The sequence below is a fragment of the Schistocerca cancellata genome, chromosome 8 (assembly GCF_023864275.1).
Source record: "Schistocerca cancellata isolate TAMUIC-IGC-003103 chromosome 8, iqSchCanc2.1, whole genome shotgun sequence".
NCBI classification, from domain to species: Eukaryota; Metazoa; Arthropoda; class Insecta; order Orthoptera; family Acrididae; genus Schistocerca; species Schistocerca cancellata.
The window spans coordinates 586,074,148-586,086,249 of record NC_064633.1 but is presented as its reverse complement, the minus strand read 5'-3'; the positions used below and the strand labels follow the sequence as shown (position 1 = coordinate 586,086,249).

Genomic DNA, 12,102 nt, shown 5'->3' with positions numbered 1-12,102 from the left:
CCCTGCCACCTTCAGAATTTGAAAGAGAGTATTCCAGTCAACATTGTCAAAAGCTTTCTCTAAGTCTACAAATGCTAGAAGCGTAGGTTTGCCTTTCCTTAATCTAGCTTCTAAGATAAGTCGTAGGGTCAGCATTGCCTCACGTGTTTCAACATTTCTGCGGAATCCAAACTGATCTTCGCTGAGGTCGGCTTCTACCAGTTTTTCCATTCGTCTGTAAAGAATTCGCGTTAGTATTTTGCAGCGGTGACTTATTAAACTGATAGTTCGGTAATTTTCACATCTGTCAACACCTGCTTTCTTTGGGATTGGAATTATTATATTCTGCTTGAAGCCTGAGGGTATTTCCCCTGTCTCATACATCTTGCTCACCATATGGTAGAGTTCCGTCAGGAGTAGCTCTCCCAAGGCCGTCAGTAGTTGCAATGGAATGTTGTCTACTCCCGGGGCCTTGTTTCGACTCACGTCACACCGCCGTAAATAGAGGGCTACTATCACACTTCACACGAGAGATCGCTACTGCAGATTTCACCTGAGACGTCAGAGGCCACTTGGCGTCACGGGGAATATCTGGAGGTAACGGTACGAGGCCTGCCAGAAGAACCGACCCACTGGCCGCGTGACGTCACAGCGCTTCCTCAGCGGCGGGGCGGAGCTGAGAGGATGACCAGCGCGTCCTGCTGGCGACCTTGCTCGCGCAGTAGCCGACGCGCGGCCTGCATGCTTTTCCCGTTTCACGGTCGGCGTTGAGAGCTGCGCGCGCAGCCGCCTTGCAGCGTCGCAGGCGGGCGCAGCTTCGCTCGCAAACATCCGCGCCAGTGTTGTTCGGCGAGCGGCCGTGTGTGTTTGGTACTGTCACCAGCGTACACGATATTCTGACGCGTGGCCAAAGCCGACCAGTGTGACCTCCCAACGCCGTAGGAACTGACTCTGCACAGAACACGTGAGTACTGCTGTATCTACTCTTACACTCTGCAAACCAGTGCGAAGTGCGTAGCAGAGGGTACTTACCCTGGGACAGTGTTCGATTTGTGCTTTTACCAGTGGGGGGGGGGGGGTGGTTAGTATAATTATATATGTTACCAGGTTGGACCGTGGCGTTACCCATGGTTAAACAGTTATTTATAAATAGATGTTAATGCCGAAACTCACTATTCGCACGTAAGCACGATCAGAAAAGCCATCCCTTGTTATATCTTTAAAATTACTTTATAGGTAAAGCTTATTTACAAAATCATCTACATACAGGTATTCGAGGGGAATTCAAAAAGTAAAGGCACATTTGTGAAAAGCTGTACTTTTTCTGATGATAGAAAACTGAAACATGCGTTATTTTTCTTCGTAACCTCCCTGGACTTCAATGCAGTTTTCCCGACGTTTTACGAGTTTTTTTTTTTTTTATTTCATCAGAAAATACGTTTATCGGTTGCATCTGTAACCAATTTTGCATCGCAGCAATGACGTCTTCATCACTTTTGAATCTTCTTCCCTGTAGTGCTTCCGGTAAGGGTCCAAACATGTGAAAATCGCTTGGAGCCAAATCTGGACTGTATGTTGGATGTTCCAGCACCTCGAATCTCAACTCCTTTATTGCGTCGGCTGTCCATTTGGCAGAATGTGGGCAAGCGTTATCTTTCTGCAGGATGACACCTCTTCACAGTTTTCCACGACGTTTGGATCTGATTGCAAGTTTTAGTTTCGTACGCGACACATCACATCCACCATACAACACAGACCTGGCTCTAAAGCCTCGTTTACGCTGGGGCGACGTCTTGCAACATTGTGGCATGTTACGGAAATGTTGCGCGCGTCGGCTTTTCGTTTAGTTCTAAATGTTTTGAAATGCTTACCTACTACATAACACTTTTTCAAGATTAATAAGCAAACATATTAATAGTATTAATAGTAAGACTGTATTAAAAACTTTCAGTGTTCGGCTCCACAAATGTAAATTATATGTAAAGTTTTACTCCAGAGCGTGGGAAATAAACATCCCAAGTTGGGATGCATAAACTAAAACAGGAGGAGGGGATGGTCTGATGCAGAGGGGGGAAATCGCCCGCCCCCTTCCCCCCCCTGCAAATCGCACACTGCCCTCGGGACGTTAACTGAGGCTTCTGACTGTTCCATTTGCGTACGCAGCGCGAGAAGAATGATTGCTTGAACGACTCTGTACGCGTTTTAGCCCAATTTTGCCTTCACGGTCGCTACGGAAGTGATGCGTAGGGGACTGTAACATTCCTCAGTTAATGCTCGGTCTAGTAAATCTGAGTACGCCTTCGTGTGATGGTTGGCTTCTACGTTCAGATAGCTGCCAATTCAGTTTCTTCAGCATCTCCGTGACATTTTCCCAGCAGGCAACCCTGTATGCTGCCTTTCTTGCTGTACGTTCAGTATCATTTTTGATATAGGTCTCAAAACAGTTGAGCAACATTAGAAAAAGTAGGGTAGATCGCACGAGTGTCTTTTAGGCAATCTCCTTTGTAGGCTGGTTGAGTTTTCCAAACATATCACTAAATCCAAGTCTGACGCCTGCTCTACCCAGGACTGAGCCAATGTTATTGTTCCATTTCATATACTTACGAATTGTTACACCTAGGAATTTGAAAGACACGACTGATTCCAAGTATCATTCATTGGTGATGTAGTCGTAAGATATATTTTTTGCATTTTGTGAAGTGCGCAATTTTAAATTTCCGAACATAGAAAATGAATTGCCAATCTTCGCGCCAGTTTCAGATCGTATCAAGATCTGACTGAATGTTTGTACACGTATTTTGAGAGCGAGCTCGATCACAGATAACTGCATCATCCGCGAAAAGTGTGAGAGTAATATTAATGTGGTATCCCAGCTCATTAATATAAAAGACGCACAGCAACGACCCCAACGCTCCTTACAAGATAACACAATGCGTCGTTCTTTAGATAATTTTAACTTGTGTAGTATGAGACAGTAAATTCTGATTACCAAGAAGCCGTCAATCCAGTAACAAAAAAGTTTTTTTTCGTACGATCGTATTTTCATTAATAAGAGTGGGTACGCTACTGAGTCAAATGCTTTCCAAAGTAAAGAAACTACATCTTCTTCACTGCTTTGATCTATGGCCTTCAGGATGTTCTGTGAGAAACGCGCGAATTGGGCTTCGTATGACTGATGTATCTGGAAACGACACTGTTGGGAATGTACGTCGTTCTGTTCGCGACATCTGCTGATATTTTGCTCCCACACGTTGAAGAGCTATTCTCCCGGCTTTGCTTGACGATTTCACTGTTAAATACAGCATTTTCCAGCAGTGGTGGAAGTACAGGATCGTGTGTTTGTTTTGCGAATCACTGTAAAGCGCGCTGCAAACGGTATTTACTATTGTACAACATGTTTTGTAGTGATGACATTCGTGGAAGGAGCGCGGGGAAGTACTGTTGCTTAATGACCTCGGTGCCTGCCGTAATTAATTTTCTTGAAAGCGATACACGGGAGACTGACGATTATACGCAATTTCCGCCCGGAAAACCAGTTCTCGGAACTTTCTAAACACGTTTTTACAAGATGGTCATCTTTCTTAGTGTCTGCTGTTTCAGGGTTTATAAGCCGTTACTTTGCATTCTCTTTCGAGGGAAATAACCATGGAGGTAAGAATAAGGGGACATGGCGCTACGTATCCCAGCCGTACTAAGTTTTGAAGCCATGGGGGCGTGGCTCGCTGCCATGACACCCTGACCAAAACATTGCCAGTGTGCTATAGCGCTGCGTGTATTACAGTCGCTAATTGCACCATATACGCATGTAACGTCATCAGATTGGTTGTTTCAAGTTTTTGTTTAAAATAAAATCTCGTAAAGGCGAAATTCCGCGTTTCTTCTGATTAAAAATAATTTTTAATGTAATATTACGAATAGCTAGCCTTCAATGTAAACGATACAATTTTGTTAATTCAGTAATAAACGTGTATCACAAACTAAATAATAGAAACTGAAAACTAAGTTAGCTATACCCTCCCTCCAAAGCCCCATAAATACATCTTGTTTGTAATACGTACTGGGACATTTCAGTTACGTTACACTACTGGGAAACACTGTTCATTACCACGAATATTTACTGAAATACGGTACATAGAATGGCAAATCTACACAGTGTCCTGTTTAGGCCTATACTTTACGCCAGTTAATGTAGTGTTAGCTTTTAATTTGGAACATGATGAAGACAAAGTGAGTTACTCAACACTTCGATTATCGACGATACGTACGTACACTCCTGGAAATTGAAATAAGAACACCGTGAATTCATTGTCCCAGGAAGGGGAAACTTTATTGACACATTCCTGGGGTCAGATACATCACATGATCACACTGACAGAACCACAGGCACATAGACACAGGCAACAGAGCATGCACAATGTCGGCACTAGTACAGTGTATATCCACCTTTCGCAGCAATGCAGGCTGCTATTCTCCCATGGAGACGATCGTAGAGATGCTGGATGTAGTCCTGTGGAACGGCTTGCCATGCCATTTCCACCTGGCGCCTCAGTTGGACCAGCGTTCGTGCTGGACCTGCAGACCGCGTGAGACGACGCTTCATCCAGTCCCAAACATGCTCAATGGGGGACAGATCCCGAGATCTTGCTGGCCAGGGTAGTTGACTTACACCTTCTAGAGCACGTTGGGTGGCACGGGATACATGCGGACGTGCATTGTCCTGTTGGAACAGCAAGTTCCCTTGCCGGTCTAGGAATGGTAGAACGATGGGTTCGATGACGGTTTGGATGTACCGTGCACTATTCAGTGTCCCCTCGACGATCACCAGTGGTGTACGGCCAGTGTAGGAGATCGCTCCCCACACCATGATACCGGGTGTTGGCCCTGTGTGCCTCGGTCGTATGCAGTCCTGATTGTGGAGCTCACCTGCACGGCGCCAAACACGCATACGACCATCATTGGCACCAGGGCAGAAGCGACTCTCATCGCTGAAGACGACACGTCTCCATTCGTCCCTCCATTCACGCCTGTCGCGACACCACTGGAGGCGGGCTGCACGATGTTGGGGCGTGAGCGGAAGACGGCCTAACGGTGTGCGGGACCGTAGCCCAGCTTCATGGAGACGGTTGCGAATGGTCCTCGCCGATACCCCAGGAGCAACAGTGTCCCTAATTTGCTGGGAAGTGGCGGTGCGGTCCCCTACGGCACTGAGTAGGATCCTACGGTCTTGGCGTGCATCCTTGCGTCGCTGCGGTCCGGTCCCAGGTCGACGGGCACGTGCACCTTCCACCGACCACTGGCGACAACATCGATGTACTGTGGAGACCTCACGCCCCACGTGTTGAGCAATTCGGCGGTACGTCCACCCGGCCTCCCGCACGCCCACTATACGCCCTCGCTCAAAGTCCGTCAACTGCACATACAGTTCACGTCCACGCTGTCGCGGCATGCTACCAGTGTTAAAGACTGCGATGGAGCTCCGTATGCCACGGCAAACTGGCTGACACTGACGGCGGCGGTGCACAAATGCTGCGCAGCTAGCGCCATTCGACGGCCAACACCGCGGTTCCTGGTGTGTCCGCTGTGCCGTGCGTGTGATCATTGCTTGTACAGCCCTCTCGCAGTGTCCGGAGCAAGTATGGTGGGTCTGACACACCGGTGTCAATGTGTTCTTTTTTCCATTTCCAGGAGTGTATTATAGTGAAACGTGAACTTGAAAACTAAGAATTCAATTCTTTGAATTAACATACCTTTTGCAAATGTTTTGGGTGTGTAGGGAAAACTGATGGTACAGCATTTTCTCGGAGCCTTACTGTTGGGTCTATGTCGTCTTCTCGGAAATGCTGAGAACATATAGTGCTCCATTTAGACGCACGCCAATTCTTCCTCCTCACGGCATTCTCCCACAGAGCTTTCCGACTTTCATTTTTAGGAAATCTAAATTATCATACAGGAGAAAAACACGCTGTAGTACAAGACCGATGTAGCACACGTTCATTCACAATGAAGTTGTAAAATCACACTTAACGAGACAACTTACACATGAAATGTTATTCCCTTCGATTTTGCATAACAATCAGAACGATTCGTACATCCGAACACCACACAAGTCACCATAATAGCGCAAAATCCTTCCAAAAGCGAGCGACAAGCCTATGCACACAAGCTTACAGCAGCAATGTTTTGGTCGGATTGAGATGGCTACCCTCGGCTTCACATAGCTTCACAGGTGTGACGTCACGGCGTCTCCCTCTATTCTTACCTCCATGGAAATAACCCTGCTAGCTTTCGCATCGCTCCTCCGCGCACAGGATCTTTGCAGCCTACACACTTTGGTGGTGTTTCTCTGCGGGTCGCAGACGCGTTCTGTAAGAATGCCCTTTCCTAGTCTAATGAATACGAGCTATTGGTGGTATATTTTCTGAAGTATGATGTTATATGTGACATAGATGGTGAGTGGGATGTTTTCTTTTGTATGTTTGTCGTCGGTGGTGTGTTTTGTTTATTTTTTTATAATGTGTCGTGTATTTCGTGGTTTATGTTAGGTTGGAAAGGCAATGTATCACATCTTATTGTTATTTTTTTAATATACGCTGTACACTTGAAAGTTATGTGGCCCTGTATTTTGAAGTTTTTAAAAGGGTTTGCAGGGGTTTATAGGAATACTAGCCTCGTCCAAACCCATCTACTCTCGTGTAGGCTCGACTTATCGGTTTTTAATTTGGTAATGTTATCAGCGCGGTACCGAGTTCTTAACGTACCCCGCTTTTGAAGGCGAGGGGATACTGCAGAAAGAAAAATAAACGTCTCTTTGTAGATGCATCTAAATATCTGAAACTTTGTTCTTGTACATTAGTGAAGAAATAGATTCCTTCACCAGTTCAGACGACTAATATAAAATACATATTGAAAGTGTCTTCAAATGAAGCACGTTTGTAATCGCATGTAGCACTAAATTTTATTCTGCGTGAAATACTCGTCAAAATCAGTAACGATCTAGTCAGTGACTGCCAGATGAAAAATTGGAAAAGGTCTAACAAGAGGATCGCCCTCTCCTAATCACCGATTTCGTCCGAATTCGTGATATACGCAGGGCCTGGCCAGAAAAGTGGGAGTTCCAGATGGGAAAGCGGTTAGAAAACAGGAGCATTTTTGGCGCGGGCTGGGGAGAGGCCTGAGCCATTTTAAGTGTAGTATAGTTTGTCAGTAGCGGTTGGCGTAGCGGAAAAAGCAGACAACGGTAATCAGAGGGTCGTGGACACCAGATCCCTATGGGGAAATTGCTGAAATTTTTATTTTCTGTTTGTACGTTACGTACAATGCAAATAAACTGAAGTAATCCTTAACATACTTTTTGGTATTTTCATAAAAGGCATACAAAGGAAAGTCAAAGGAAAATTTGAGATTGAAATAAACTTCCAGGAAGAGATTGTAAGGGGTGCATGAGAACGTCGTACGTAAAATTACTCTTATAGTTTTACATTCCATAATTTACTTGTGCGGAAAAACAGTTCTACATCATACCACGGTTTGGCAGCAAACCACACGTAACGTGTGATTTCGCCCAATACTGGCGACGATAGCTAGTGATGTACAATGGACTCGATTCTGATCAAGGCTTCTCGGGGTGAGATTTCTTTTTCTCTGAGGTAAGAGCAATTTTGAAGCTTTTTGATAATGTTCTGTACGTGTTGATAAAAATCACCGCAGGGTTGCACTAGCGGAGTGCATTTCGGGAGGAATCATTTTAGTACTGCACAATGGCAATCGTTCATCTTGAACAATCTCGTCGTATAATTGTGGATTCGTTTGTGTTCCCCACGAGCTAATTAACAGAAATTTGTTGCCGCGCATGTAGGGCCTCATCACATTAGACAAACAATGTTTGTATAAAGCTGTTTCAAGTTTACCAGGTTTCGACGAAGTAGTGACAACATTCCTACGTTTTGTGACGTATTCATCTACCTCTCCAAAAGAGCCAGTAGTCTTTTGCAGGCATACGTAGCAAAGAAGGGAAGGCAGAAAGGTGGAAGGAGTATATAGAGGGTTTATACAAGGGCGATGTACTTGAGGACAATATTATGGAAATGGAAGAGGATGTAGATGAAGATGAAATGGGAGATAAGATACTGCGTGAAGAGTTTGACAGAGCACTGAAAGACCTGAGTCGAAACAAGGCCCCGGGAGTAGACAACATTCCATTAGAACTACTGATGGCCTTGGGAGAGCCAGTCATGACAAAACTCTACCATCTGGTGAGGAAGATGTATGAGACAGGCGAAATACCCACAGACTTCAAGAAGAATATAATAATTCCAATCCCAAAGAAAGCAGGTGTTGACAGATGTGAAAATTACCGAACTATCAGTTTAATAAGTCACAGCTGCAAAATACTAACGCGAATTCTTTACAGACGAATGGAAAAACTGGTAGAAGCGGACCTCGGGGAAGATCAGTTTGGATTCCGTAGAAATATTGGAACACGTGAGGCAATACTAACCTTAAGACTTATCTTAGAAGAAAGATTAAGAAAAGGCAAACCTACGTTTCTAGCATTTGTAGACTTAGAGAAAGCTTTTGACAATGTTGACTGGAATACTCTCTTTCAAATTCTGAAGGTGGCAGGGGTAAAATACAAGGAGCGAAAGGCTATTTACAATTTGTACAGAAACCAGGTGGCAGTTATAAGAGTCGAGGGGCGTGAAAGGGAAGGGAGTGAGACAGGGTTGTATTCTCTCCCTGATGTTATTCAATCTGTATATTGAGCAAGCAGTAAAGGAAACAAAAGAAAAATTCGGAGTAGGTATTAAAATTCATGGAGAAGAAGTGAAAACTTTGAGGTTCGCCGATGACATTGTAATTGTGTCAGAGACAGCAAAGGACTTGGAAGAGCAGTTGAACGGAATGGGCAGGGTCTTGAAAGGAGGATATAAGATGAACATCAACAAAAGCAAAACGAGGATAATGGAATGTAGTCATATTAAATCGGGTGATGCTGAGGGTATTAGATTAGGAAATGAGACACTTAAAGTAGTAAAGGAGTTTTGCTATTTAGGGAGTAAAATAACTGATGATGGTCGAAGTAGAGAGGATATAAAATGTAGACTGGCAATGGCAAGAAAGCGTTTCTGAAGAAGAGAAATTAGTTAACATCGAGTATAGATTTAAGTGTCAGGAAGTCGTTTCTGAAAGTATTTGTATGGAGTGTAGCCATGTATGGAAGTGAAACATGGACGATAACCAGATTGGACAAGAAGAGAATAGAAGCTTTCGAAATGTGGTGCTACAGAAGAATGCTGAAGATAAGGTGGATAGATCACGTAACTAATGAGGAGGTATTGAATAGGATTGGGGAGAAGAGAAGTTTGTGGCACAACTAGAAGAAGGGATCAGTTGGTAGGACATGTTCTGAGGCATCAAGGGATCACAAATTTAGCATTGGAGGGCAGCGTGGAGGGTAAAAATCGTAGGGGGAGACCAAGAGATCAATACACTAAGCAGATTCAGAAGGATGTAGGTTGCCCCCCCTGCGGGTTCGGGGGTTAGAATAGGCCCGCAGTCTTCCTGCCTGTCGTAAGAGGCGACTAAAAGGAGTCTCACATGTTTTGGCCTTATGTGATGGTCCCCTCTCGGGTTTGACCTCCATCTTTCTAAATTATTCCGAAGAGCGAGCCAATTGGGGAAGGGCGCCTTACATGGTGCACTGTATCCGTCGTGCAATTCGACCTTTAGCCGGCTTTCACGTCGTTGCAATGGTGTCCCGCTCGTTTTCGATCTTTAGGGCGGGGATACGTCCCTGGGTGCGATTACCACGCTGCCCTCTGCAGTGTTTCTTTTAACTGCGACGACGACCTTGGACAGTTTTGCACCTAAGATCCAGCACGGTAGCCAGTCTGTTGTGGTGGGGCCGCCATGTACCCTCTTGGTTGTAGCCCCCTGACAACACAGGGATCGCTCTACTGATGCCTGCGCCATTAACTCCCCACGTATGCCAAGGAGTAGATGCCTATCCTCCTGGGGTATCAGGACTCCCGGCAACGGCCATCCTGCCAGGTGGCCTTTGCTGTGGCTGGGTGGCGCCCGTGGGGAGGGCCCTTGGTCGGAGTAGGTGGCATCAGGGCGGATGACCCGCAATGAAGCGTGGTCCATCATCTCTCGCTGGCGGCCAGCCGCCAGCAGTCTCTAAGCGTTCTCGGGCTCAATTTAATGCTGAAAAGTACGATCCAAAAACGTTCCCCTCCCTGGCCACGCCGTGGGAAGAGCGTAAGTCCCAGGATGGAGGTAACAGTTATTCGCCCCGATTCTTAGTTTGCACGAGAGCTGATGGGGAGTCTTTTCTCTATACAAAGCCTCAGTTCTTCGTCGAGCATTTAGAGGACAAGTTTGGGGAGGTGGAGGGCTTGTCTAAAATGCGCTCTGGCTCAGTACTGATACAAACGGCATCCTCCGCCCAGTCACGCAGGTTACTTGCTTGTGACAAGTTAGGGGATGTTAACGTTACTATTACTCCCCATGAGAGTTTAAATATGGTCCAGGGTGTTATTTTCCATAGGGACCTCCTTTTGCAGTCTGATGACGAGCTGCGCGCCAACTTAGAACGTAGAGGTGTTCATTTCGTCCGGCGCGTTCATCGGGGTCCGAGGGACAATCAGGTTGCTACCGGTGCCTTCATCTTGGCCTTCGAGGGTGATACGTTACCGGAAAAGGTCAAGGTGATGGTCTACCGATGTGACGTCAAGCCCTATATCCCTCCCCCGATGCGGTGCTTAAAGTGCCGGAAGTTCGGCCATATGTCTTCCCGCTGCACTTCCAGCCTCACATGTCGAGATTGCGGACGCCCATCTCATCCCGATACTCCATGTGCCCCGCCTCCCATCTGCGTCAACTGCGGGGAGCACCATTCACCTTGCTCGCCAGACTGCAGAATATTCCAGAAAGAGCGCAAAATCATGGAATATAAGACCCTGGACCGACTGACTTATACTGAGGCCAAACGGAAATACGACCGATGACATCCAGTGAGAATGACAACTTCCTACGCTGCTGCTACAACACCTGTGCTAGCCCCATCAGTTTCGCGCCTTCCGGCCGGATCGACGAGTGGTACAACTCCTCTTGCCCCCTTGCCAGTGGGGGGCTCTACCCACCGGATTGTTCCTGTGCCACCTACCTCAGGAGCAACACCATCCCCCCCATCGGGGACGTCGGTCCCCGCTTCTAAGCCGGAGAAGTGTCCAACTTCTTCGGCTTCTCACGCTCGCAAGGGGTCCCTTGGGTCCCTCCCTTCCCAGGTCTCCACCGGCGGGAAGGCTGACGATCGACAGTGGCGTAAGTGCCCACAATCTGCAGGTCGAAGGGCTTCCCGATCCTCCTCAGTCCCGGAGACTGAATCGGTGAAGCCCTCCCAGCCAGTTAAACCCAAGGAGCAGCATGAGAAATCAAAGAGCAGCTCTAAGCCCAAGGAACGCGCGGTGGTAGCCACCCCATCGCTACCTTCTAGCTTTGCGTCTGAGGACGAGGTGGAGATTCTGGCGTCCGCTGAGGACCTCGATCTCGCCGGTCCCTCAGACGCCGTGAATAGCAATAGCGCTAGCACGGGTGCTCAGTCGGAGGCAGCAGGTGACCCAGCGGCGTAATCTGCCGTCCCAGTCCCGGCACGCCTTTCTCAGCCATGGACAAAACCATCCTCCAGTGGAACTGCAGCGGTTTCTTCCACCATCTAGCTGAGCTCCACCAACTTATCAGCCTTCACCCTTTCCTCTGCATTGCTCTGCAGGAAACTTGGTTTCCAGCAATGCGCACCCCCGCCCTCCGTGGCTATCGGGGTTATTATAAGAACCGAGCAGCTTATGAAAGGGTGTCTGGTGGCGTCTGCATCTATGTCCTTAACTCTCTTCACAGCGAGTCTGTCCCTCTACAAACAGCTTTAGAGGCTGTCGCTGTTAGGGTGTGGACGCCGCAGGCTCTTACCGTCTGCAGTCTTTACCTTCCACCGGAGTGTGATGTCGCGCAGCATGTCCTGGCTGCGCTGATAGCCCAATTGCCGCCACCTTTCTTATTACTGGGCGACTTTAACGCCCATAACCCTCTGTGGGGTGGGTCAGTGGCAACAGGTCGAGGCGCCAC

At 47.1% G+C, this 12,102-nt stretch overlaps 1 protein-coding gene across 3 annotated transcripts in view; it reads left to right on the top strand.

The window, feature by feature from the left end:
• The first annotated feature begins 768 nt into the window (after window positions 1–768).
• The window catches only part of LOC126094809 (serine/threonine-protein phosphatase 6 regulatory ankyrin repeat subunit C-like), a 94,386-nt gene continuing 83,052 nt past the window's right edge, over window positions 769–12,102 (top strand). The window contains exon 1 of one of the 3 annotated variants that reach the window (XM_049909381.1): window positions 769–943. The gene's annotated coding sequence lies outside the window, so the exon portion shown is untranslated. The remainder of the gene's footprint in view (window positions 944–12,102) is intronic. The other 2 variants (XM_049909382.1, XM_049909380.1) reach the window with 2 other exon arrangements.